General features: G+C 48.4%; 2 protein-coding genes across 3 annotated transcripts in view; both read right to left on the bottom strand.

The window, feature by feature from the left end:
• LRRC28 (leucine rich repeat containing 28) overlaps positions 1-8,642 on the bottom strand; it is a 47,173-nt gene extending 38,531 nt beyond the window's left edge. For both annotated transcript variants that reach the window (XM_066592850.1, XM_066592851.1), the window contains exon 1: positions 8,543-8,642. The gene's annotated coding sequence lies outside the window, so the exon portion shown is untranslated. The remainder of the gene's footprint in view (positions 1-8,542) is intronic.
• Positions 8,643-13,842: 5,200 nt separating this feature from the next.
• The window catches only part of SYNM (synemin), a 93,953-nt gene continuing 81,212 nt past the window's right edge, over positions 13,843-26,583 (bottom strand). Inside the window, exon 5 of the mRNA XM_066592849.1 lies at positions 13,843-14,330. The gene's annotated coding sequence lies outside the window, so the exon portion shown is untranslated. The remainder of the gene's footprint in view (positions 14,331-26,583) is intronic.

Raw genomic sequence — 26,583 nt, 5'->3', positions numbered from 1 at the left:
GCCGCATTCAGAATGGATTGGAGAGGGTAGAGTCTGGTGCAGGCGAGGCCGATCAGCAAGGAGCTGCAATAATCCAGCCGGGAGTGGATGAGGGCAACAGTAAGCGTTTTTAGCGTGTCCACAGTGAGAAAAGAGCTTATCCTGGTGACGCTCTTAAGGTGCAGCTGACATGTTCAGGCAAGAGCTTGGATGTACGGGGTGAAGGAGAGATCGGAGTCGAATATGACCCCAAGACAGCAGGTGTGCTGGGAGTTATGGTGCCACACACTGAGATAGAGATGTCAGGTTGAGGTAGGTTAGTGGAGGGTGAAAACACCAGGTCAGTTTCAGAGAGGTTCAGTTTTAGGTGGAGAGAGGACATGGTGTTAGAGACAACGGACAGACAGTCAGGGGTGTTCTGGAAGAATAGTGCTGAGAAGGGAGTGAAAAGTGCCAAAGAGTCGTTTAGGGTTGTGAGATAGTGAGGAGATAAGAGAGGTGAAGTAGACTTGTTTGGCATGATGGAGGGCAAGGTTGTAGGTTCTGAGTATAAATATGAAGTGGAGAAAGTCTGCGGACGTTTGTGACTTTCTCCACAGCCGTTCAGCACACCTAGAGCACCGCCGGATGAAGCGCATTTGAGGCACGAGCCATGGTTACCGGGGTCTGCACCAAATGGCTTGGGTCATGGGGGGCACCTCTTCATCCAGGGCATGTTTGAGGACGGTGTTGTAATGTGTGGCAGACAGGTTGGGGCAAGAGAAGAGAGAGATAGGCGACAGAGAAGACTGGAGGGTCTTAGCAAAGTTTTGGGTGTGAACAGTCTGAAGGTTCCTGTACGTACGGTGGGTAGGAGGGTCTGGGGAGAGGTTAGGGAACTTGAGAGAGAAAGAAAGGAGGTTGTGGTCTGAGAGCGGGAGAGGTGCATTGCGGGGAGAGAAGAGCACCTACCCCTCCACCTCGCCTGTTTTTATATATATATTATTAATTATACATCAATGAACCCATTTGAACCAAGTACTATAAATGTTGTATATACAACGTCTCCTGGTGCTCCCTGGATAGACTTACAACGCCATCAGGTACCAGCAGTGCTTTCGGGTATTCCCGCAGCCCCAAGAGTTTTGTCTTACCCAGCCTGACTGATGAAGGGGCTTACCCCGAAACGCGTATCTGCTGGTTTTATTTAATTAATAAAAAGAGAATTTGGGTAAATCTAACTTTGGGAATTCATGGGAGAGCAGTGCCGATTTACCAGTTGTGTTTCTTCATTTCTCAACTGTTCGGGTTAGGCCACGCTCACACCCCCGTTAGCACCCTCCTAAGATCTGGCCCAAAATAGTGCAGCATGTTGCACTATTCCTCTGGGAAAATACTAGGTGACCAGCCAGAAGCCCGACAGATACCATTACAGCGAAAAGGGTCTGTTGGGCGCTGTCCGTGTCCAACGTGAGCCAGATCATGCGCTTCCATTTTTTCCGCTGCTCGTCATCTATGGCAGAGCCAAGTAAAGGGAAAACTTAGCGGAGATGTGACTGAGGCCTTACCCCTGTGGATGTCTCTACAAATTACACATATTGACATAAAATAGGCGTCACACTGGATTCTAGAAAGTACAAAAGTCAACAGACATAAACAATTAAACCTACGACAGTGTTTCGATAAGACCACTTAACAACAATTTCCCTAAAGCGACATAAACCATAAGTGGGTCCCCGACTAAAACATAACCTTTATTGAGAGAATTAAAAACCACCAATGGCAATCATATATAAAACTCACGTATCGCTGTGTATATACAGAACCATCTGCCACAGCAGTACTCTGGCTGAAGACTATCGATCAATACCTCCGCCTGATAAGAAGGCTAAAGAGTAATATATCAACTCGTTCATCATCAAACCAGAAACACAACCATCGGTGTACATGAGAGCTGTCCTACAATGTTACACTCTAATCTGCCCCCTCCTGATATGTTTCACCAGTACATCTGGTGTCATCAGGGGATTGGCCTATTGCCCCTGTCCCCTGATGACGCTAGATTCACTGGCGTCCCCTAAGATCACTAATTTGTGGCCTGTCCTAAGGGTCGTTTGTTGTGAACATTCCCGTGCTGTTAGAAAGATCCCTGATGATATTGTATCCCACCGATAAGTCCATAAGTGAGCATTTCACTGCTGTGCGAGCGGCGGTGTGCAGGCATATCGCTGTTTAGGGCAGTGATTTTGCGTAGTACATGACAGTGTATCTCACGCACGGTATCATACGCAGTCAGATGTTTTTTTTTAATTTCCCGTTGTTGCTTACCATCGTTGCATATAAACGCCGCGTATACGCAATGTAATTGCATATGTACAGTGTTTATTACGCACCCATAGAGCAATAGGGCTCTGTTACACATAATACGAGGTAAAATAGAACATGATGACATTCCGCTGGTGTGAGCCCGCCCTTATACAGCACCCAGTGAGAATCTACTCTGAATAATGCAGACAGAACTTTCCAAACTCTCTACGCAATTTTCAGAAACAAAAATCTCACTTCTGCAAAAATTACTAATGCAAAAAACTAAAAGTATATATTTTAGAGTAGATCCCTATAAAAGCTGTCGTTTCAGGTTATTAGCAGCCTGACGAGGCCACACTACTGATTTCTTCATACTCTTATTGTCAAAAAATATCAAGCGCCTCGGAGGAGTTGTTGGAATCGAATGAAACTTTCTATGTGTGATTGTAACATGGATAGAAGGCCGGCTGCACACGACAGGGTCGGATTCCGGATCCCGCAGCACAATCCACCCTGCGCCTGTCTTCTTTTCTGTACGGAGGATGGTCCGGCCAGCGAGCCGTCGGACATGCGCTGTATAGATTTTCGCTAAGCAATGACACGAAATCCACAACTTGTCCGCAATGTAAACGGGCCGCGGGTCAGCCGGCTTTCATTGACTTCAATGGAAGATGTCTGTATGGAAACCACACTAAAAATAGAGCATGCTGGGATTTTTTTCTCCACAAGCTGAAAATCACAATTGATTTCCGCTCATGTAGAGGAAAAGATGCTTTTCCATAGCATGATACGGGCAGTATTTGCTGCGGAATCCAGAGGCGGACATCCACTCCAGATTCCGCAATGCAAATATGCCTAAGTGAGTACAATGTCAGAGTAAAAGGAGGCATTTGCTGTAACGGAGCCTCTAGATCGTGTATACTGGTAGGCTGACGAAGTTGGCGTCCCAGATGGTCCCATACATGTTCTATTAGTGATAAATCCGGCGACCACAGAAGTATGATAATGTTGTGGGGGCTCCTGTGACCCCCTTGTGTGTGTGGCTGATTATCCTGCTGGAAGCCTCCATGAGAGGAACACATGTGGCTGCAGGATGTCCTGGACATATCACAAAATTAGGACTTAAAAGCTGTGTTCTATAAAGCAGGTACACGGAGCATATCCACTGGGAAGTTGGTATCATACATAATCTAAGTGTCAGGGCTGTTACACCATCATATCTAATTCCTAGTTTGCAATATGCTCCCATCTGGGCTGATACAATATCCGTACGCCTCTATGAGTATATAGCAGTGCAGCCTAACAGTAACCATGTATAGCCTGTTGTTCATAGTAATAACTGAAGGGTATATAGATGTATATCACTATTTTCGCCCTAAAAAGTGCATAATTACAAGGAGGCTGAATCTGTAAAGCCCAAGGCCGTACTATAAAGTCCACAAATCGCTGTTCTCTGTTGGCAGGATAATCCAACTCTAAACATCCTACAAAGGTGATCACATTACAGAAGAGTTTCTTCTAGCCCTTAAGTATTGTCCAGTTGGTGTCCCCTTCTAAGTGAGGGGGAGGGGAGAGGTATCCCAGGATAGAAGGACATTAGTGGCTGTACATTTTCTAAAGTTGGCAGACTGTAGGGTGCCCTCATGGCAGATGGAGATACCGATTGAGAAAGTTGATAGTAATGCCATGCTTTTCTGAAGTAAAATACATGCCAATGTCACTGTTGCTAAATATTGTAAAATATATTCCGAAAATAGGGTATTCCTGCTGTCTCATAGGAGAAGTATGCAGACAAGGAAGATGGAACAATACCTCTGCAGCGCCACCTATTGGATGGCAGCATTCCTGCAAATCAATGTCCAATTCTTCATACGGGTTTTTGTAACACTGATCGCCAATTGAAAACCAAACCAGAATCCATACACAGACAGCTGTTTCGGGGTGTTTGCCCCTCATCAGTGTGCAGCAGGTTTCTGGCTTGGCTAGTGAGAGGCCTATGACATGGGTCAGAGGGGTATCATCACTCCTTATGGAGAGCACCTAGAAGGTGAGTGAGGAGACTTATAAGGCCATGCATGCTCCTCTGGGAAATATATGCACACAAAGAAGATGGAACAATGCCTCGGCAGCGCCACCTACTGGCAGCATTCCTGCAAATTAATGTCTGACTTTATACAGGTCTTTGAAACAATCATTGGGAATTGAAAATTAAGTCAGAACTCACTTTAAGGAGAGATAACACCCACGTCATAAGCCTCTCACTAGTCAAGACAGAACAATGATGAAGCCCAAACGCCCTGAAACAGCTGTCTGTGTATGGTTTTTTGGCTTGGCTTTCAATTCCCAATCATTGCTCTGCAGACCTGTATAAAAGGGTCGGACATTAATTTGCAGGAACGCTGCCATCCAATAGGTGGTACTGCAGAGGTATTGCTCCATCTTCCTTATTTGCATATATTTCCAGGATGAGCATGCATGGCCTTATAAGTCTCCTCACACACCTTCTAGAGGTCTCCTTAAGGAGTGAGGGTACCCCTCCCGATTACTTACCCCTACATGTGAATATATTACCAGAGTCTCTGTCATTGTACTGCGTTTTAGTTATCCTTTTAGTATGTGGAATACTACCGAGAGCGGTTATGCATCCTATCCGTTGGATCCGTGGTGTTATTAGTCTCCTTGTGTTGTACTGGGATGTGTTTCATGCAGGTCTTTCATAAAGTATTGGCTTGGCATTATATTCCTTTGCCTTTGTGTTAATCCATGCCAAATGTGGTAGCAAAACGACAACCCCTACTAGCTGTGTGATTTGTTTCCCTGACAGAGTGTATATATACCGCAGGTATTTTACCTTTTAGTTGGCAATCCCCTTTAATAACAAATGCTGACACAGCAGATTCTGAAGGTCGTGCAGTAATAACGCCATCGGCACATGAAGCAGATGTTGCTCGGAGTGAAATCTGCTGCATATCTGCAACACATATGGTGGAGCGGAGCATCGGCAGCGCGCCCGGACATCGGCACAGATAGTTGCACCGCACGGCTGTAAGATCCCATTCATCACTAATGTATTATACGCTGCTCTAGATTTGCAAACCTGCTGCATTGAGAAAAACATGGATTTCACGGAAAACAGGCGGATAAAACCGACCTAACATAATACAGCAGCGGATAAGCAGCTGTCACGTGGCAGTCCGACAGCGTCAGTCCCTCTTGTCTTAACCCTCTAAGGTCATCTTCCCACATCATGGACCTGCTGCGGATTTTCTGCAACAGTAAGGCTGCGTTCACACGGGACGGATTTCTCACGGATTGCCCGCACCAAAAATCTGCGAGAATTCTGCTGGAAAACCGCAGCTGCGAGTTTTGGAGCAGCTTTGCTGCCTGCATTTCTACTGCGGCCATTTCTCCCCTTAAAGAGGCCGCTGCAAAAAAAAAAAAAAGAATCGACATGCTGCGTCTTTAATTTCCGTACCGCATGGCCGTTTCCATATGGTTTGGCCGCAGCGTGTGGACGAGATTTTTACAAAATCTCGTCCACTTTGCTGGCTCATCCCGGGATTAGGAGCCGCGGGCGGACAATCCGCACAGAAATTTTGCAGCAAATCCACCCCGTGCGAACCCGGCCTAAAACGGCACCAATCCTGCTGTGGGTTTCATTGCCCTCAGTTGAAAGAGTGAAACCTGCAGTGAAAATCCACAGAACTGGTCAATTTCTGCTGCAGATTTTCTTGGCATTGTGTAGATGGGATTTCTTGAAATGCCCTTCACCAGGCTGGTGCTGCAAATGCTGTGGAACGTCCACACAATCCGGCAGCCCATCATTTAGCCCGGCTAAGGCTGAATGTCCGCGGGCGGATCTGATTTGAAGAATCTGAGAGGGGTACCTACGCGGAAGATCCGCAATTCAAGCCACACATAGGGAAGCATGGCTGTCCGCACCGTAATTAAAAACATGCGATTTCTTTTCTGGATTCCGTATGCGGAAAACAAAATCGCAGCATGCTCCGTTTTAGGGCGGGTTCCGTGCGGATGGCTTCCATTGACTGATTCACAGGAAAAATGCTGCAATTTCGGACGGCATTTCCTGAACGCATGTGTGGGAGAGGGAGCTAAAAGGCGCAGATTTAGCGGCGTTTTTAATTACGGGTGCGCTGGGCATTGCGAGGGTCGGATTACGCCGTATAACTGGACATGTGAAGCATTCCTGAAATCCCCATCCCAGCGCTTTAGGATGGTGGCACACCGGCGAGTTTTCTGTGAAGCCACACGCACCAATATGAACGCCATTCTTTGGAAAGGAGTGGTACACAGGAGCGATGCTGCCAGGGTTAAATAGAAAAAGTCAATGCTGTGAAAGGTTTTGTGTCATTTCGGAGGCTGTGGGTTGGTTACACTGAAGACAAAACAAACCCAAATGTGGAGGATAGTATCTAATATGTGCACCTGCAACTCTGGTCTCTGGTAGTAATATGAACTACAGTTGGTCTAAAAATGCTAACAGACCTCTCACAGCCCCCCTCCCAAATACACATAACTTACATTCCCATCGTGTTCCTCTGAAAATAGGACCCTGCCCTATATAAATTTTTGCCCCAAAAGAGGTGCTAGGTCTTATTATACTTACCTAGCAGTCTCAGTCCAGGTCCCTCCTGCTGCTCTCCAGAGCTCCGACGCACTTCTCACAGTCCTCGGCCACCAACAGATCACTTCCTGGTCACAGGATTCATAAATCCTGCCTCTGATTGGTTCATCCAGCGCTGCATTGATTGGTTTAGCAGCAGTTAAAGAAACAATCACAGCCATCGCATTGGTTCATCAAGCGCTGCATTGATTGGTTGAGCAGCGGTCAAGAACCAATCAAAGCCATCGCTTCCTGGAGGAGGGATTTATTTATAAGCAGGAAGCGATCTTCTGTGGGCGGCCGCATATTAGCCTTTTACTCTCCAGTTCAGTACTATGGAGCAATTCCAGCAACCCCATCGGCCGCGCGGGTTCGCCGACTCAACCCCATCGGCCGCCGACTCAACCCCATCGGCCGCCGACTCAACCCCATCGGCCGCCGACTCAACCCCATCGGCCGCCGACTCAACCCCATCGGCCGCCGACTCAACCCCATCGGTCGCGCGGGCCGAGGTAGGGAGTAGAAGGCTAATATGCTGGGCAGCCGAAGAAGCACGTCGGAGCTCTGGAGAGCAGCGGGAGGGACCTGGACCGAGCCTGCTGGGTAATGTATTCTGTTTTCTTTTTTTATGAAATGAAGCTAGGGCTTAAATTTCAGGCCTCCCCACAAATCCGGGTAGGGCTTATTTTCAGGGAAACAGTACTTCCTCCCCTCTTCCGTCCCTTTGAGTTGCTATCTATCTCCCTGATGCCAGGTTGCACCGGGTACAAGGACAACATGTTACTTTTATCTCCAGTACGTCAACCAGTTTCTGCAAGGATCTCTCTAACTGGAGACGGGAAAGGGGGTAGGGGGGGGGGGGGGGTTCTCTGCCTTTTGTTACTCAGGTGCTACAATTAAGCGGCGAGGCGCTGCGCCTCCACTTATGTAGACGGTTCCCCTCCCTTCTGTCTCCGTAAAAATCGCAGCATGTTCTATTTTTTTTTCGGGCTTCCTCCTGCTCCTCCATTACACGTTAAACTGGCGGGAGATTGCCCGGCCTCCGCAGGTAAGACGCACGTTGGCAATATCGTGCTCGCCCGTGTGCAGCTAGCCTAAAGGCTGCAGTTTCCACCAGCGTGGCCCTTGCAGCCGGGGTGATGGCGGTCGTACAGTAATCTATGCCACGCTGCGCTGATACATTGTGGGCAGAATAAGCCAAAAACAGTCCAATCGTTTTTACCATAAATTGGCGCAGTTTTTGAACTCTTAATGATTTTGCGAGACAACATGGGATCTGCAAAAACAATAAAATACAGGCAAAGAAACAACAACAATTTGGGAGCATCAGTGGCAGACCGCGGACTGGCGCAATATACACAACACCAGCCGTTTACTGCTGGCGCCCCCCCTGCCACCTGGATGTGGCGCCCATGGGGACAGGAGGTGGGCAGATGCCACTACTCCTCTTAATGGGGCCGGTGCTAACGAGCAGCGGCGGCGGCAGAGAACATAAGAAGCCGCCATGGTGACCGCTGAGGACTCCGCCAGACAGCCGTCCGCATAGAAAACCGCGCGTATGAACATCGCTACAGCCGACTGAAGCAGCCGCCGTCCTCCTCCTCACACGCCGGTACCGGCACTCACTCCCCGCTCACCAGCGCAGCTGCTCACCTTTTTATTGCTCTTGAAGTCCTGACAGATAAATTAGCACCGGCCATGAAACCCTCATCCTGATTGGCCTTGTGGGCAGTCCCGTCAGGTGATTGGTTACAGCATAAACTGGGCGGGTTTGACAAGAACCAATGGCATTTAGGATAACAAGCTGCAGACTAGTAGCTAAACGCTGATTGGATGCCACTGTTTGGAATAGTCGTGTTCTATTGGTCACCGGTCTCGGCTCGGTGTTATGTTTGACTGCGTGCAATTGGTTGGATTTTTGATTGGCAGCGTGTAGAGCCTATGAGAAATTACAATAATAATTGGGAAAAAACAAAGCTGTTTATGACGGAGCTGCCAGGTCACGTGATCGCTCAGTAAAGCCCGTTTTACTGTAGCCGATTCTCGGGCAGGTCGGTCATTAGATTGAGCGATATGCCAAATAATTGTGCAGTGAGAGACGCTGATCGTATATTTCATGCAGACTATGTACGTCTGCCGCAGCATCGTTCAGTTTAACCTCTTAGTGACAGCCAATACGTCTTTTTACTGGCCTTAGGGCCATTTAGACACAACGATTATTGCTCAAAAGACATCTTTTGAGCGATAATCGTCGTGTGCATTTACACAGCAAGATGTTTGCTCAAAATTGACTCAAACGGCAGTTTGAGTGACAGTTTTGAGCGTTCACTTTGCATAGGTGTGTAAATGGTGGGACCGCTGTCTTCTGCATACTCCTGCGGTCTTCACGGAGCACTCAGCTGGTATATAGCTGAGCGCTCCAAGTGGGCTATACAGAACACAGCTGGAGTGCTGTCTTCTGTATACAGCTGCTGTGTTCACGGAGCATTCAGCTGGTATACAGCTGAGCCCTCCGAGCAGGGTATGCAGAACACAGCTGGAGCACTGTCTTCTGCATACTTCTGCTGTGTTCACAGAGCACTCAGCTGGTATACGGCAGCTGAGTGCTCCGAGCGGGGTATACAGAACACAGCTAGATTGCTGTCTTCTGTATACAGCTGCTGTGTTCACGGAGCACTCAGCTGGTATACAGCAGCTTAGTGCTCAGAGCTGGGTATGCAGAACACAGCTGGAGCGCTTTCTTCTGTATACAGCTGCTGTGTTCACGGAGCACTCAGCTGGTATACAGCTGATCTATCCGAGCAGGGTATACAGAACACAGCTGGAGCACTGTCTCCTGCATATTCCTACTGTGTTCACGGAGCACTCCGCTGGTATACGGCAGCTGAGTGCTCCAAGCTGGGTATGCAGAACACAGCTGGAGCGCTTTCTTCTGTATAAAGCTGCTGTGTTCTCGGAGCGCTCAGCTGCTATACTACTGAGTGCTCCAAGCGGGATATTTAGAAGACAGATGTACTAAAAAAGTTTAAAAAAAATTTAAGTGGAGTGAAATGGTAAACAAATGAAGTTCCGCCATCTTTGGGTGCGTCTTGTTTCTACGGCGCACAAACTGCAACAGAAACGACCCGATAACTTTATTCTATGGGTCAGTACGATTACTACGATACCCAATCCATATAGTTTTTTTAGCTGTACTATTTCAATTTTTTTTTTCAACAATATTCAATTTTTAAAAGTAATTTTCTGACCACCATAACTTTTTTTTTATTTTTACCTCAACATAGTTGTGCGAGGGCTTACTTTTTGCAGGACGTCCTGTAGTTTCTATTGGAGTGCATACGACTTTTTGATTGTTTTATATTATATTTTTTCCTAGAGACGGGGTGACCAAAAAAAAAAAGCACAATTCTGGGGTTCTTTATTTTTTTTCCGGACAACGTTCACCGTGCAGGGTAAATAATGCGTTACTTTGATAGATCAGAGTTTTACGGACACAGCAATACCAAATATATTTTTTTGTTTTATTATTTAGATTCTTTTATGATAAATATGGCAAAAGATTTTTTTTTTACTTTTATTACTTTTTAAACTTTTTTTAAAACTTATTTTTACTTTTTTTTTTTTTAGTCCCTAGAGGAGACAAGAACTTGTGATTCTTTGATCACTCCTCCATTATAATGTAATGCCATAGCATTACATTATACAGCGCATGGTGACCTCGGCATATATGCGCCGGGTTCCATGCGGTGTGAACGGGTGCACAAACAGTAGATTTGTGGGCCTATTCACAAGATTTAACGTGACAGGTGGTAGCATATATCGGCCTATATACACTCATGGGAAAGAGCCCTTAGACTCATTAACTCTTACTCTTCCACTGGGCTGGCAATGTTTCACCTCGACTCACATGTTTTTTATCTGCAGTAGTCTATTGAACCTTCACCCAACCTCTAAGTCAGTGGTTCTCAAACTTTTTTAGCCATTTAGCCCATTTTGCAGAAAAAGTTTCTCGTAAAGCCCCAAGAAATGTTGGCAGGACAGAGGGTGTGGTGAGGTGCTAGATGTGTGGCTTATTACAACATACGTTTTTTACTTCCGTCATTATAAAAAGGGCAGGGCTCTTTAAAAAAACAAAACAGGAAGTAAGGCTGGAGCACTGGATGGGCTATTGATATACATTATATTTAAAATTAACATGCTGCGGAATTAAATCCTGCACCACGTGTCAATATCTGCATGGGTTTTCTGCAGATTTTTTCCAAAGTGTATGGATGACATTTTCAAAATCTCATCCAGTTTGCTACTACATCTACTGTAAATTCAGCAGCAAATCCACCTCGTGTAGTAATAGTGACCCCCTATAATGGTGGCTCCGGTAGTAATAGCGTTCCCTCTATTGACCCCAGTAGTAATAACGTCTCCTATATTGGCCGCAGTAGTAATAGTGACCCCTATTCTGGCCCCAGTAGTAACAGTGTCCCCCACAGTGGCCTCAGTAGTAATAGTGTCCCCCACAGTGGCCTCAGTAGTAATAGTGTTCCCTATTTCGGCCCAGGTAGTAATAGGTGTCCCATATTGCAGCCCCAGTAGTAATAGGTATACCCTATTACAGCCCCAGTAGTAATAGGAGTCCCCTATTACAGCCCCAGTAGTAATAGGTGTCCCCTATTGCAGCCCCAGTAGTAATAGGTGTCCCTTATTTAGCCCCAGTAGTAATAGCTGACCCCTATTGCGGCCCCAGTAGTAGTAGGTGACCCCTATTGCGGCCCCAGTAGTAAAAGGTGACCCCATTGTCACCCCCTGCCCTTGGTCCCTGCTCTACTCACCGCTATAGCAGTGTCCAGACAGGCTGTAGTGAGAAATCTGGCTCATGTGATCCACGTTGCTAGGATGACCACAGGTTATGTTCGTTCAGTTCCTCACTGCAGCCTGTCCAGACACTGCTACAGGGGTGAGTTGAGCGGGGACCTAGACCCTTGATCAGAGCCCCTGAGAAGCTCCTGTAAGAGCTTCAAGGGCTCTGCGGAGCACACTTTGGGAAACCCTGCTGTAATCTATCCCTGCCTCATGTTCCTTGTTCATGGTCCACTTGACTTGCCTCCTATAGCTCTGAGTATCTTACTGTCTTCTGGAACAGGTTACACGAACAATCTAGGTCCCAGTTTTCAAGAACTAGAAACCTTCATTGGTTCCTCATATTATCTACCTATGTCTCGATGCATCTGTCCATCTCTAGGTAGCTCTTTCTCCAATATGTCCTACATCTTCTGCTCTCGATGGCTAGTTTTAATTATCACTTTGAAACTTTTCATCTTCTCTACTCGGTCTGGTTATATTGCCAGCTCTCCACCAGCTGGGACATCCATAACACAGAACTTTATCCATTGTGATGTGTTTTTAAAATGTAGGATACTGTAGTCTCCATGGGTAATTTTTGAATTTTTAGTTTGATTTCGAATATGGTCTTTTTTTCTCTTCTGATCCAACTTCTTTGACGACTACATCAGCTTAGCCCTATGTTCTCCCAAAATATCCATTGATTAATCTGTAGAAAATGTTAAATGAACTTACAATTACGGGGAGCCGCCAGGATAGGTGAGTATTCAATTTCTTCACAACAATTGCGACCATCTGAAGCATTGGATTCCAATGTATTCAATCAGACGAGCGATTTTTAGCCACGTAAAAAAAATTGCGCCAGGAAAAATAGGACATCGCTGACTGAAAACGGCAACCGATTTTATAAGGTGCGTGAAAAGATAGGTCTTGCCCTATATTTTGCCGAAATTTGCTGGAGGCTCCCATAGGCTTCTATGGGAGCTGGGAAAAAAAGGAGGGGGAAGGAGTTTAACAGCGCCCAGCGCTAGGGAAAGAGGGCAGCTGGCTCTATTTAAGCATTAATAGTCATTCCGAGGATTTCTGCCAACCAAGAGATTTCCGTACTGCAGCGTATATTTTCGATAGTACGACGCAACCGGACATATTTCTCGAATAGATGGAAATTCTTAAATATCCTTCTCCCGTCTTGGGGTTTTCTTTCTTCCTCTCTCAAAAATACAGTATTTAAACTATCCATCACTTACTGTCATTTATTTTTACAGTCTAAGAGCTTATTCTGACGACCGTATATCGGCCACGTATTCACGCCGGACGATATACGGCGTCCCTCTCTGCAGGGGGAGGAGGCTGGAAGAGCCACGAGCAGTGCTCTGAGCTCCTGCCCCCTCTCCGCCCCTCAGAACTATTTGCAATGGGAGGGGGCAGGACAGGGGCGGAGCCAACTCTCGGGACTTAGCTCCGCCCTGCCGCCTCTCATTGCAAATAGTGCCGAGGGGCGGAGAGGGGGCGGGAGCTCAGTGCACTGCTCCCGACTCTTCCAGCCTCCTCCCCCTGCAGAGAGGGACACCATATATACGTTCGTCTGAATAAGCCCTAACCTAGAACCTCACCTAACCCACAGCATCCTCAGCTTAGTGCAGACTTCATTTGAATCTTCCCAGTTTATTCAAGTACTCAGTGGAAGATGAAGAGAGATAAAGCCTCCAGCGTGACGAACACACAGCGTGGTGCTTATTTTATATTGTGTTGCTTATTCAGAAATGATTGTCTTATTGTGTAAATTCTAAAGGATGAGAAAGATTTTGCCTTTTGTGAACATTGAAATGTTTGTAATTTTCTTGCAATAATCGTTATCAAGACAATTTTTAGATTTTTTTCTTTTGCTAATGATGCAGTTAGCGTCTTTTAATAGTAATTTTGCGAATTATATAAAAAATACACAATAAATGGCTTTGCAACAAAGAAGTAGCAATTTGATTACAGTATCTTAAAGCTTCATCTGTTTCCATGAAGTTCATATTTTTTAGATTTATCTATTTTTCTTCATGCAGTTACAAGTTCAGCAACTAATAAAAAAAAAAATATATATATATATATATATATATATATTCCATTGCTGTGCACTGTCACCTGTCCGTTTTTGCAGAGATGCTCCCACATACTGGTGCCATCACCACCAATCCTTAAGACATGGTAGGTAAAGAAGTAAGTGCCTGGTATTATACAGCTGACCTGTCCGCTCGCTGCATCATAGTTCCCAAGGTTGATGACTACATCATCAAAATTTGAGGATTTCATAACCCTCATGGGGTTCTTCAAACCAGCATAGAAGGCCACATGGGTAATGGTGGTGTATGTTGCTGTCCTTATTGCACTTTCTGCTATCAAACCTGGTGGTTCAGGTTTTGCTGGTTCTCCTCTTCACCTGGTGGCCCTTGTCGACCTGGTAGTCCAAGCTCCCCAGGTGGACCTGGTTATTCGGGACATCCAAATGTCTTCCTCCAAGGCCTAATGGGGCCAAGGGAGAGGAGTTTGCATGACTAGGGAGAATACGGAGAGTTATGGTGCCAAGCATTGTGGTGGAGAGGCAAGGTGGCCCTTCCTAAAAGAAAAAAAAGGTGATAAGTCTTGTAGAAGTCACCACAAGTAATGTGGTAAAAGAGAAATCTGTACACTAGGAGAGAAAGAGCAAAATATAAGCAGACAGATGAGCCAAACTAAGAGGGATGAAAGGAGACAAAAGTTAGGTTGGTCCATGCATTCTGGCTATTATATATGAAACAAACCAGTGCCCCCTAAAGGCTAAAAGAGAGTAAGCAGGAAGATACTGAGGTGGATATAAATACAGTATTTGGCAGCTGTAAATCTGATGGTTATTAAAACCATTACGGAAAGCAACTTTAACCCCTTAAGGACCAAACTGTTTTGTACCTTAAAGGGGTTGTCCCGCGGCAGCAAGTGGGGTTATACACTTCTGTATGGCCATATTAATGCACTTTGTAATGTACATTGTACATTAATTATGAGCCATACAGAAGTTCTAAGAAGTTTTTCACTTACCTGCTCCGTTGCTAGCGTCCTCGTTTCCATGGAGCCCGTCTAATTTTCGGCGTCTAATGGCCAAATTAGACGCGCTTGCGCAGTCCGGGTCTTCTTCTTTCCTCAATGGGGCCGCTTGTGCTGGATGCCGCCTCCGTGTAGCTCCGCCCCGTCACGTGCCGATTCCAGCCAATCAGGAGGCTGGAATCGGCAATGGACCGCACAGAAGCCCTGCGGTCCACCGAGGGAGAAGATCCCGGCGGCCATCTTCAAACGGTAAGTAGGAAGTCACCGAAGCGCGGGGATTCAGGTAAGCACTCTCCGGTGTTCTTTTTTAACCCCTGCATCGGGGTTGTCTCGCGCCGAACGGGGGGGGGGTTGAAAAAAAAAAAACCCCGTTTCGGCGCGGGACAACCCCTTTAAGGATAAGACACTTTTTAGGACTTTTACCCATGAGGTGGTTTTCACTACGGTTTTTTTTTCCTTCAGCTACCAAAATTATTTTTGCTGCATTTTTTTCCTGTGAAAAAAATGGGCTTTTTAAAATATCTTTTTCACAAACTTTTTTTTCCAGTTTTTTAGTTTTATTGGGGGTAAAAAGCTAAAAAAAATATTGTTTACAATTATAATTTTTTTATTAGCACATTTACGCTGAAATAAAGTATGGGAATGGGTTCCTCATTTTCTTTCAGACGTTTTGATATATAATATGTATGGTTTTGGATAACAGGGCATATGCGGAGACAATTTTGGTTGGTGTCGGCTTTGGGTTATTTTCTTTCTTACGTATATTGTTGTTTTGTTTTGTAATTTTGTTTTACTGATGTATGTAAATATTCTTTTTACTACCTGTGTCCCCCATGACGTCATGTAAGACCTCTGGGGGACATTCACTTTTTTTTTTATTTGAAACTTTTCCACTGTAGCTGGGGTATCCATAGCAGCCCCAGTTACAGGGAAAACATCTTCCTGTAGTGACATTAGATACTAGCAGAGCTGATCAGGGTCTGCTAGGACCCTTTAGCTCATCTGTGACAGGGAATCCCAACAGCCAGCTCAAGTAGTGGAAGAAAGATTTTCACTTTCACTCTTTAGTACATAGTGCTCATTGAGCGCTGTGTACTAGAGAAAGGGGAAGGCAGAAAGGCTTAAAAACCATTCCTGGAGGGGGAACCCGGACTTCCCCCAGGGGGACGCAGGACTGCCTATACTAAACGGGCTGGGCACCGAGGTACCCAGGGTTAAAGACGTGGTGAACGGAGAGGGTCTCCTGTCATTGGACGCTCTCTTGGGGGGTGCAGGACAGATGACAGGCGCGTGGTTCCAACACTACCAGATTGGCCATTATGTACGAGCCCTGGGCCCGATCACAGAACTGACAGCACCTGACACACCCTTTGAAAGGATGTGCGGGGGGCCCCGGATGACAGGGGGTGAGATCTCCGCGGCCTATGGCTTGTTGGTGGCCGGGGAGGGACTGGACCCTGGAGGTAGCTTTAAAAGGGCATGGGAAAAAGAGTTGGGAAGGGAAGTGGCCGAGGAGGAATGGACTAAGGCTATTTGTTTGACCCACAAGATGACAATCTCGAGCAGCCACCAGGAACTCAATTACAAGCTATTAACGAGATGGTATCGTACCCCTGTGCGTCTAGCCAGATACTATCCCGGGGTGTCTGACCTGTGTTGGAGGTGCCAGAGAGAGGTTGGCACTCTCTCACATATATGGTGGTCCTGCCCGCCGGTCAGGGCACTCTGGAAGGAAATTGAAACCCTATATAACGTCCTGAACAGGGACTCGCTGGTGCTGTCACCTGAGATGGCCCTCTTGTCGATCCTTCCGGGACCAATAAGAGTAAGCAGGAATAGCTCCCTAAGATTTTACCTTTTGGCTATGAGAACAGTGATACCGAGGTTATGGAGATCCCAAGAACCTCGAACAAGGGTGAATTGGGTGACCGCCTTGGACGAAATAGGCCGTATGGAAGAGTTGAGAGCGCAAGACGCCGAGAAATATTCTGCATACCACGTCACATGGGAGCCCTGGTTAACATTCCGCAGCACCCCAGGGTTTGGACAGTGGCTGGTGAGTGGAGTTGTGCCTAACTAACCCTATGCTTTAAGTGGGAAGCCATGGAACAGTGACCAAAAATCATTTCCCCCCCCCCCCTCTCTTCCCTCCCCTCTACTTTCTCCTTACCTCACCTCTATCCAGCTAAGCTCTCCTGCCCCCCCCCCCCCTCCCCCCCCCTTTTTTTTTTTTTCTTTCTCCACTTTCCCCCCCCCTCCCTTTTTCCTTTTTTGTCTTTTTTCTTCTCCTCCTCTTTTTTCTTCTTTCCATTACCTCTTATGCTTTCCTTCTCTTATCTTTTTTTTTTTTCCTACTTAAACCTTACAATGTTATAAGAGCTACAAGTTATAGCGCCATTCATAGTTTATATTAAGCATTTATCTATAGTAATTGATGAGGATGGGTGGGTGGGAGGGTTTTACGGGTTAAATGTTTTATTTTAAGCAAAGGTTACTAGCAAGGGTTATGTCGTGATACAGCAAGCAGCCATAAGGGTTAGGCCTGGTGATTCCCCCAGGCCTAAGTAAGGAGTTAACTGCGACTTCGTTAAACATGAAAAAGTTTGCATAACGTTTGTACTGCAAAAAACCTCAATAAAATATATTTTGAAATAAAAACCATTCCTGCCTTCTCCCACAGGTTCTCAGCTGTCACTAGCAGTTGACAACCCGGCATGATTCTGATTTATTGCAGAAGCAGAGGCTTTAAACCCACGCCGTATTTTTACTATCAGCTGGGTTTAAAGCCCAGGACCAAGCACTGTAAATTTACAGTGCTTGGTCCTTAAAGGGTCATGGACTAGAACAAAGTCAAGTGAGGCATACATCCACATGGGATGTATTTTCTCTCTGCACTGTGGATTTTTGCACAATGTGCTCAATAAAAAACGTGAATGGTGCAACTGTGTGTATATGAGTTAGATTGCTATCTAAGTCATAATTATACATAAACACTATCAGATTACATTTTAGTAGTGATCTGTGCAAAAATCCAGTTAATTTCAATGGCTTCATTTACTATTCCTTGCAACTCTATAAAATCCCGCATACATGGATGCATATACATAAACACACGTCCATACAATCTTGGATCTGAGCCAAGGCAACGTATTGACAACATGGGACTGGTACAAAGTTTTATCAGTTTGAAATAAGTTAGTAGAGTACTATTTACTAAATCTTTAGAGCCCATTTAATCTTGTGAGAGAATCTATCAGGATTGATTTTGTGTTTACTGCCTAACCTGAGCTCATATTATGACTAGAGATGAGCGAACCTACTCGGCCAGGCCCTTTTTTCGCCCGAGCGCCGCAATTTTCGAGTACTTCCGTACTCGGGTGAAAAGATTCGGGGGGCGCCGTGGCTGAGTGGGGGGTTGCAGCGGGGAGTGGGGGGGAGAGGGAGAGAGAGAGGGCTCCCCCCTGTTCCCCGTTGCTACCTCCCAGTCCGCCACGCCTCCCCCCGCCCCCCGGCGCCCCTCGAATCTTTTCACCCGAGTACGGAAGTACTCGAAAATCGCGGTGCTCGATCGAGTAATTACTCGAAACGAGTATATTCGCTCATCTCTAATTATGACCCTTACTTATCTTGGAGAGTAGAGCGAAATGTTGAAGTGTGACACAACTTTTATGGAGTTGTAGGCGGGATTGCGGTATGAGGATGGGTCTCATATCTTGAACGAACAACATTTGTGAGCTTCAATGTTCCTTTTACTCCAGCCTTGCATATATAAAGTATGCAGCACATAATAAATCTTACTATAATATAGGCTGCAACACAAAGCATTATATAAAAAATAGCTTGTACAATACTCATAAGTCAAACCTCCTGAAGACTTAAACCAATTCTCGGGATTGAACATAGAAAAGGTGTAGCCACTTATCTCTCATTTCCCTGATTATTTGAACATTATCTCTGACCTGCATGTTGCCCCTTGGATCTCTGTACTTGCAGCAGGCAGGTCCTATGATCTGGCATATCTCACTCTGAGCAGCTGTAAGGTAATCTAGCACTGTTGTGTGTTGGTTAATAACCCCAATTGAGCTTGAATTGCATTAGTTTGATTAACCAGCCCCATTACTTCAAAAATCTGATCATTTAGATCAGGGGCGCCATTTCACCGAGGGCCACATCAGCCTTCTAGTTTCCTTCAAAGGGCCGATTGTAATTGTAAGACAGTATAGTAATAGTGACCCCCACAGTGGCCGCAGTAGTAGTAGTGACCCTGGTAGTAATAAGGTCCCCATAATGGCCCCGGTAGTAAGTGACCCCAGTAGTGAAAGTAACCCCCATAGTGGCCCCAGTAGTGATAGTAACCCCATAGTGGCCACAGTAGTAATAGTGACCCCCATAGTGACCCCAGTCATAATTATGGCCCCAGTAGTAAGTGACTCCAGTAAGAAGAATGACCCCATAGTGGCCCCAGTAATAACAATTACCCCCTTAGTGGACCCAGTAGTGATAGTGACCCCCATAGTGGCCCTAGCGGTAACAGTGACCCCCATAGTGAGCCCAGTAATAATAGTGATCCCAGTAGTAAGCAACTCCAGTAATCAGAATGGCTCCAATAACAAGAGTGACCCCCATAGTGGCCCCAGTAGTGATAGGGTCCCTCATTGTTGCCCCAGTAGTAACAGTGACCCTCATAGTCTTACTAATTTTGCATAATAAAACCTGTTTAAAAAAATTATTGAATCTGCATCGCCGTAATACCTATTATGTGTTGCTTTTTAAAAATGTTAAAAAGGCTTCTTGTGGGGAAAATTAGTTTTTTTTATTAATTTTAGTGCAGTTTGGACATATGTTTTATATACTCCCCAAACAAGTTAAGTTGGCCATCTTTAGGCTGGGTTTTCGCACGCCGGAATCCCGGCGGAAATATCGCGGTTTGGCAGTAGCGAAAAACCGTGAGATTTTCACCGGTAAAGCGCTGCTTCAAAAACCGCGGCACTTAGCCATGGGTTTTGAAGAGACTTGGCCGCACGCTTTTCTGTTGCGCTCCCATAGAAATGGCTTCGCCGTCAAGTGTGGATGAGATTTCTGAGAAATCTCGCCCACATGGCTGGCTAATGCCGGGATTAGCGGCCGCAGGCGAATTTGCCGCTGCAAAATTTTGGACGGAATTTCCGTGGCAAATCCACCCATGTGAACCCAGCCTAAATCTTCTGAAACCATTTTGTGACCTGGAATGTAAGACTTTGGTTAAGAGGTCAGTTTCATTTTAGTTATTTTTTTTCCTCCTCCTTTTCTATTTTTCAGTTTACATGGGGCTTGTTTTTTGTGGTACAAGTTGTATTTTTCAATGATAACATTTAATGTACAACAGAATTTACTGGAAAACTTGTAAAAATTTCTAAGCGGAATGAAATGGGGAAAAAACTCAATTCCGCCATCTTTAGGAGAGAGTCTTATTTTCATAGTGTACACACTGCAGTAAAAATGACCTGATAACTTTATTCCGTGGAACAGTACAATTACAATAATACCAAGTTTATATAGTTGAATTTTTTCTCTACTATTAAAAAATCTTTGAAAATAATAAAGTTATGTTACATTTTGCCGCCATCTTCTGACAGCGATAACATTTCTATTTTTCTGTTGATATAATTGTATGAGGGCTCATTTTTTGCAGGACTTCCTGTAGTTTCTATTGGTGTTATTTTGGAGTCCGTTTAACTTTTTTAATGCTTTTTATTACATTTTTTCTTGAAGATCGTGTGACCAAAAATGCTCAATTCTAGTGTACTTGTTTTCTTTTACAGCGTGGGATACATCCGGGTTAGAGCTCATTCACATGAGCGCAGAGATTTTTGGTCCGCTGTGTCACGGCCACAGCGTGACCGAAAATCACGTGAACGGGCACACAAATGTGCACAGAGCCCAGATTGTCATCAGGAGGGGAGAGACAGTTTAGCTCTGCTAAACTGCCTCACCCTTTCCCCCCCTCGCCGGCTCTCGGCAAGAGAAGGGGGCGTAATGGGGCAGGAGCTTGAGTGCTAAGCTCCCGCCCCTCTCTGCCACTTGTCGTCTGCCAGTAATGGGAGGGTATGGGGTAGGACCTTAGCAACTAGCTCCCGCTCCCTTCCATTGCAAACAGCCAGCAAGGGGCGGAGAGAAGGGGGTGGAAGTTTAGCAGACACGCTGCTAAGCTCCCTCCCACCTCTCTTCTCCAGGAGGTGTCATAGGCTCCCATATTTCGGCCAGGAAGATAGTTCCTGAATAGAGATGAGCGACCACCAAAATGCTCGGGTGCTCGTTACTCGAGACGAACTTTTCGTGATGCTCGAGGGTTCGTTTCGAGTAACGAACCCCATTGAAGTCAATGGGTGACCGGAGCATTTTTGTATATCACCGATGCTCGCTAAGGTTTTCATTTGTGAAAATCGGGGCAATTCAAGAAAGTGATGGGAACAACACAGCAACGGATAGGGCAGGCGAGGGGGCTACATGTTGGGCTGCATCTCAAGTTCACAGGTCCCACTATTAAGCCACAATAGCGGCAAGAGTGGGCCCCCCCCTCCCAAAAACTTTTACTTCTGAAAAGCCCTCATTAGCAATGCATACCTTAGCTAAGCACCACACTACCTCCAACAAAGCACAATCACTGCCTGCATGACACTCTGCTGCCACTTCTCCTGGGTTACATGCTGCCCAACTCCCCCTGCACGACCCAGTGTCCACAGCACACACCAAATTGTCCCTGCGCAGCCTTCAGCTGCCCTCATGCCACGCCACCCTCATGTCTATTTATAAGTGCGTCTGCCAGAGGAACCGCAGGCACACACTGCAGAGGGTTGGCACGGCTAGGCAGCGACCCTCTTTAAAAGGGGCGGGGCGATAGCCCACAATGCTGTACAGAAGCAATGAGAAATATAATCCTGTGCCACCGCCATCAGGAGCTGCACACGTGGGCATAGCAATGGGGAACCTATGTGCCACACACTATTCATTCTGTCAAGGTGTCTGCATGCCCCAGTCATACCGCGGTTTTTTATAAATAGTCACAGGCAGGTACAACTGGGAATCCCCAACTCCGCAATGGGAATTCCGTGTGCACCCACAGCATGGGTGGCTCCCTGGAACCCACCCGCTGTACATAAATGTATCCCATTGCAGTGCCCTGGACAGCAGAGCTAACGGCAGATGAAATGCAGGTGGGCTTCGGCCCACACTGCATGCCCCAGTCAGACTGGGGTTCTTTAGAAGTGGACACAGATGCATTTACAACTCCCTGTGGACCCACAGCATGGGTGGCTCCCTGGAACCCACCGGCGGTACATAAAAATATCCCATTGCATTGCCCATCACAGCTGAGGTAATAATGTCATGTTTAATGCAGGTGGGCTTCGGCCCACACTGCATGCCCCAGTCAGACTGGGGTTCCTTAGAAGTGGACACATGTAGTTACAACTCCCTGTGGACCCACAGCATGGGTGGGTGCCAGGAAGCCACCGGCGGTACATAAATATATCCCATTGCATTGCCCATCACAGCTGAGGTAACGTCAGATGTAATGGAGGTGGGCTAAAAATTAATTCGATTACACTGTAGGCGAGGGCCCCCAAAAATTGGTGTATCAACAGTACTAATGTACCTCAGAAAAATTGCCCATGCCCAACCAAGAGGGCAGGTGAAACCCATTAATCGCTTTGGTTAATGTGGCTTAAAGGGGTGGTCTCGCGAAACCAAGTGGGGTTATACACTTCCGTATGGCCATATTAATGCACTTTGTAATGTACATTGTGCATTAAATATGAGCCATACAGAAGTTATTCCACTTACCTGCTCCGTTGCTAGCGTCCTCGTCTCCATGGTTCCGTCTAAATTCGCTGGCAGCTTGCTTTTTTAGACGCGCTTGCGCAGTCCGGTCTTCTCCATTCAGCACGAGCCGCTTCAGTGTGCTCCCCGCTACAGCTCTTCTACGCATGCGCAGACGAGCTGTCACTGCTCGGGAGCGCGCTGAAGCGGCCATTCTGCACCATCCTCTGTTAGAGGAAGGTGCAGAAACTGGAGCTGCCCAGCGGAGAAGACCAGCCCAGCCCAGCAGCCCCGAGAAGCCTCCCAGGTAAGTGATGGGTCGGGGGGGGGCTGCCGCTGCGCCGGGGGGGGGCTGCCGCTGCGCCGGGCTGCGCCGGGGGGGGCTGTCGCTAGGCCGGGGGGGGCTGTCGCTGCGATGGGGGGGGCTGTCGCTAGGCCGGGGGGGCTAGCGCTAGGCCGGGGGGGCTGTCGCTGCGCCGGGGGGGGCTGTCGCTAGGCCGGGGGGGCTAGCGCTAGGCCGGGGGGGCTGTCGCTGCGATGGGGGGGGGCTGTCGCTAGGCCGGGGGGGCTAGCGCTAGGCCGGGGGGGCTGTCGCTGCGCCGGGGGGGGCTGTCGCTAGGCCGGGGGGGCTAGCGCTAGGCCGGGGGGGCTGTCGCTGCGATGGGGGGGGGGGCTGTCGCTAGGCCGGGGGGGCTAGCGCTAGGCCGGGGGGGCTGTCGCTGCGCCGGGGGGGGCTGTCGCTAGGCCGGGGGGCTGTCGCTAGGCCGGGGGGGCTGTCGCTGCGATGGGGGGGGGCTGTCGCTAGGCCGGGGGGGCTAGCGCTAGGCCGGGGGGGCTGTCGCTGCGCCGGGGGGGGCTGTCGCTAGGCCGGGGGGGCTGTCGCTAGGCCGGGGGGGCTAGCGCTAGGCCGGGGGGGCTGTCGCTGCGATGGGGGGGGCTGTCGCTAGGCCGGGGGGGCTAGCGCTAGGCCGGGGGGGCTGTCGCTGCGCCGGGGGAACTAGCGCTGGGGAGCCGGGGGCTAGCGCCGGTTACCTGCTGTCTGGTCGGCGGCTGCGGGGCGTCTGGTCGGCGGCTGCGATGCGTCCGGTTGCCATGGAGACACAGCTGGCGGCGTCTCGGGAGCGCGCACGTCGGGCTGCAGCGAGCGACTGGGAAAGAGCCGGCGGCCATCTTGAGGAAACTTTTATAACTTGCTGAAACGCTGGAACGGTAAGTACGAACCAGCTAGAAATGTCATTTACAGAGGGGCTTAGTAATGTGTGTTTAATGGGGGGGACTGGGCAAAAAAAAAATTTAACTGCTTCCTCGAGACATCTCCTTTAAGTGGTAACTAGGCCTGGAGGCAGCCCAGTTAAAATAAAAATTGGTTGAGGTGAAAGTTTCAACGCTTTAATGAGCATTGAAATGTATAAAAATTGTTTAGAAAAATTATATGACTGAGCCTTGTGGGCCTAAGAAAAATTGCCCGTTCGGCGTGATTATGTGAGGTTTCAGGAGGAGCAGGAGGAGGAGGAGGAATATTATACACAGATTGATGAAGCGAAAAGGTCCCCGTTTTTGATGGGGATACAGAACGATGCTTCCATCCGCGGGTGCAGCCTACGTATTGCTTAGGTATCGCTGCTGTCCGCTGGTGGAGAAGAGAAGTCTGGGGAAATCCAGGCTTTGTTCATCTTGATGAGTGTTAGCCTGTCGGCACTGTCGGTTGACAGGCGGGTACGCTTATCTGTGATGATTCCCCCAGCCGCACTAAACACCCTCTCTGACAAGACGCTAGCCGCAGGACAAGCAAGCACCTCCAGGACATACAGCGCGAGTTCAGGCCACATGTCCAGCTTCGACACCCAGTAGTTGTAGGGGGCAGAGGCGTCACGGAGGACGGTCGTGCGATCGGCTACGTACTCCCTCACCATCCTTTTACAGTGCTCCCGCCGACTCAGCCGTGACTGGGGAGCCATAAAGCAGTCAAGGGCCTTAAAGAGTGTTGCCCTGCCTGTGCTGTACATGCTGCCTGATCTCTGCGCCTCCCCTGCTAGCTGGCCCTCGGAACTGCACCTTCGGCAACTAGCGCTGTCGTATGGGATTTTTACCATCAGTTTGTCCGCCAGGGTCCTGTGGTATAGCAACACTCTCGAACCCCTTTCCTATTCGGGTATGAGAGTGGAAAGGTTCTCCTTATACCGTGGGTCGAGCAGTGTGTACACCCAGTAATCCGTAGTGGCCAGAATGCGTGTAACACGAGGGTCACGAGAAAGGCATCCTAACATGAAGTCAGCCATGTGTGCCAGGGTACCTGTACGCAACACATGGCTGTCCTCACTAGGAAGATCACTTTCAGGATCCTCCTCCTCCTCCTCCTCAGGCAGCATGTGTACCCTCACCAGTGGGCCAAGCTGTCTCTTCCCCCTCCTCCTCATCTTCCTCCTCCTCCTCCTCCTCCTCACCGCGCTGAGATATAGACAGGAGGGTGCTCTGACTATCCAGCGACATACTGTCTTCCCCCGGCTCTGTTTCCAAGTGCAAAGCGTCTGCCTTTATGCTTTGCAGGGAACTTCTCAAGAGGCATAGCAGAGGAATGGTGACGCTAATGATTGCAGCATCGCCGCTCACCACCTGGGTAGACTCCTCAAACTTTCCAAGGACCTGGCAGATGTCTGCCAACCAGGCCCACTCTTCTGAAAATAATTGAGTAGGCTGACTCCCACTGCGCCGCCCATGTTGGAGTTGGTATTCCACTATAGCTCTACGCTGCTCATAGAGCCTGGCCAACATGTGGAGCGTAGAGTTCCACTGTGTGGGCACGTCGCACAGCAGTCGGTGCACTGGCAGATTAAACCGATGTTGCAGGGTGCGCAGGGTGGCAGCGTCCGTGTGGGACTTGCGGAAATGTGCGCAGAGCCGGCGCACCTTTCCGAGCAGGTCTGACAAGCGTGGGTAGCTTTTCAGAAAGCGCTGAACCACCAAATTAAAGACGTGGGCCAGGCATGGCACGTGCGTGAGGCTGCCGAGCTGCAGAGCCGCCACCAGGTTACGGCCGTTGTCACACACGACCATGCCCGGTTTGAGGCTCAGCGGCGCAAGCCAGCGGTTGGTCTGCTCTGTCAGACCCTGCAGCAGTTCGTGGGCCATGTGCCTCTTATCTCCTAAGCTGAGTAGTTTCAGCACGGCCTGCTGACGCTTGCCCACCGCTGTGCTGCCACGCCGCACGACACCGACTGCTGGCGACGTGCTGCTGCTGACACATCTTGATTGCGAGACAGAGGTTGCGTTGGAGGAGGAGGAGGAGGAGGAGGGTGGTTTAGTGGAGGAAGCATTCACCGCCGCAGATACCACCACCGAGCTGTGGCCCGCAATTCTGGGGGTGGGTAGGACGTGAGCGGTCCCAGGCTCTGACTCTGTCCCAGCCTCCACTAAATTCACCCAATGTGCCGTCAGGGAGATATCGTGGCCCTGCCCGCCTGTGCTTGTCCACGTGTCCGTGGTTAAGTGGACCTTGGCAGTAACCGCGTTGGTGAGGGCGCGTACAATGTTGCGGGAGACGTGGTCGTGCAGGGCTGGGACGGCACATCGGGAAAAGTAGTGGCGACTGGGAACTGAGTAGCGCGGGGCCGCCGCCGCCATCATGCTTTTGTAGGACTCCGTTTCCACAACCCTATACGGCAGCATCTCCAGGCTGATAAATTTGGCTACGTGCACATTTAACGCTTGAGCGTGCGGGTGCGTGGCGGCGTACTTGCGCTTGCGCTCAAACTGTGGCGCTAGCGATGGCTGGACGGTGCGCTAAGAGACATTGGTGGATGGGGCCGAGGACAGCGGAGGTGAGGGTGTGGGTGCAGGCCAGGAGACGGTAGTGGCTGTGTCCTCAGAGCGGGGTTGGATCTCAGTGGCAGGTTGGGGCACAGGGGGAGAGGCAGCGGTGCAAACCGGAGGTGGTGAACGCCCTTCGTCCCACCTTGTGGGGTGCTTGGCCATCATATGTCTGCGCATGCTGG

The sequence above is a fragment of the Eleutherodactylus coqui genome, chromosome 2 (genome assembly GCF_035609145.1).
Source record: "Eleutherodactylus coqui strain aEleCoq1 chromosome 2, aEleCoq1.hap1, whole genome shotgun sequence".
Lineage (NCBI taxonomy): Eukaryota > Metazoa > Chordata > Amphibia > Anura > Eleutherodactylidae > Eleutherodactylus > Eleutherodactylus coqui.
This window is presented reverse-complemented; position numbering and strand designations above follow the sequence as displayed.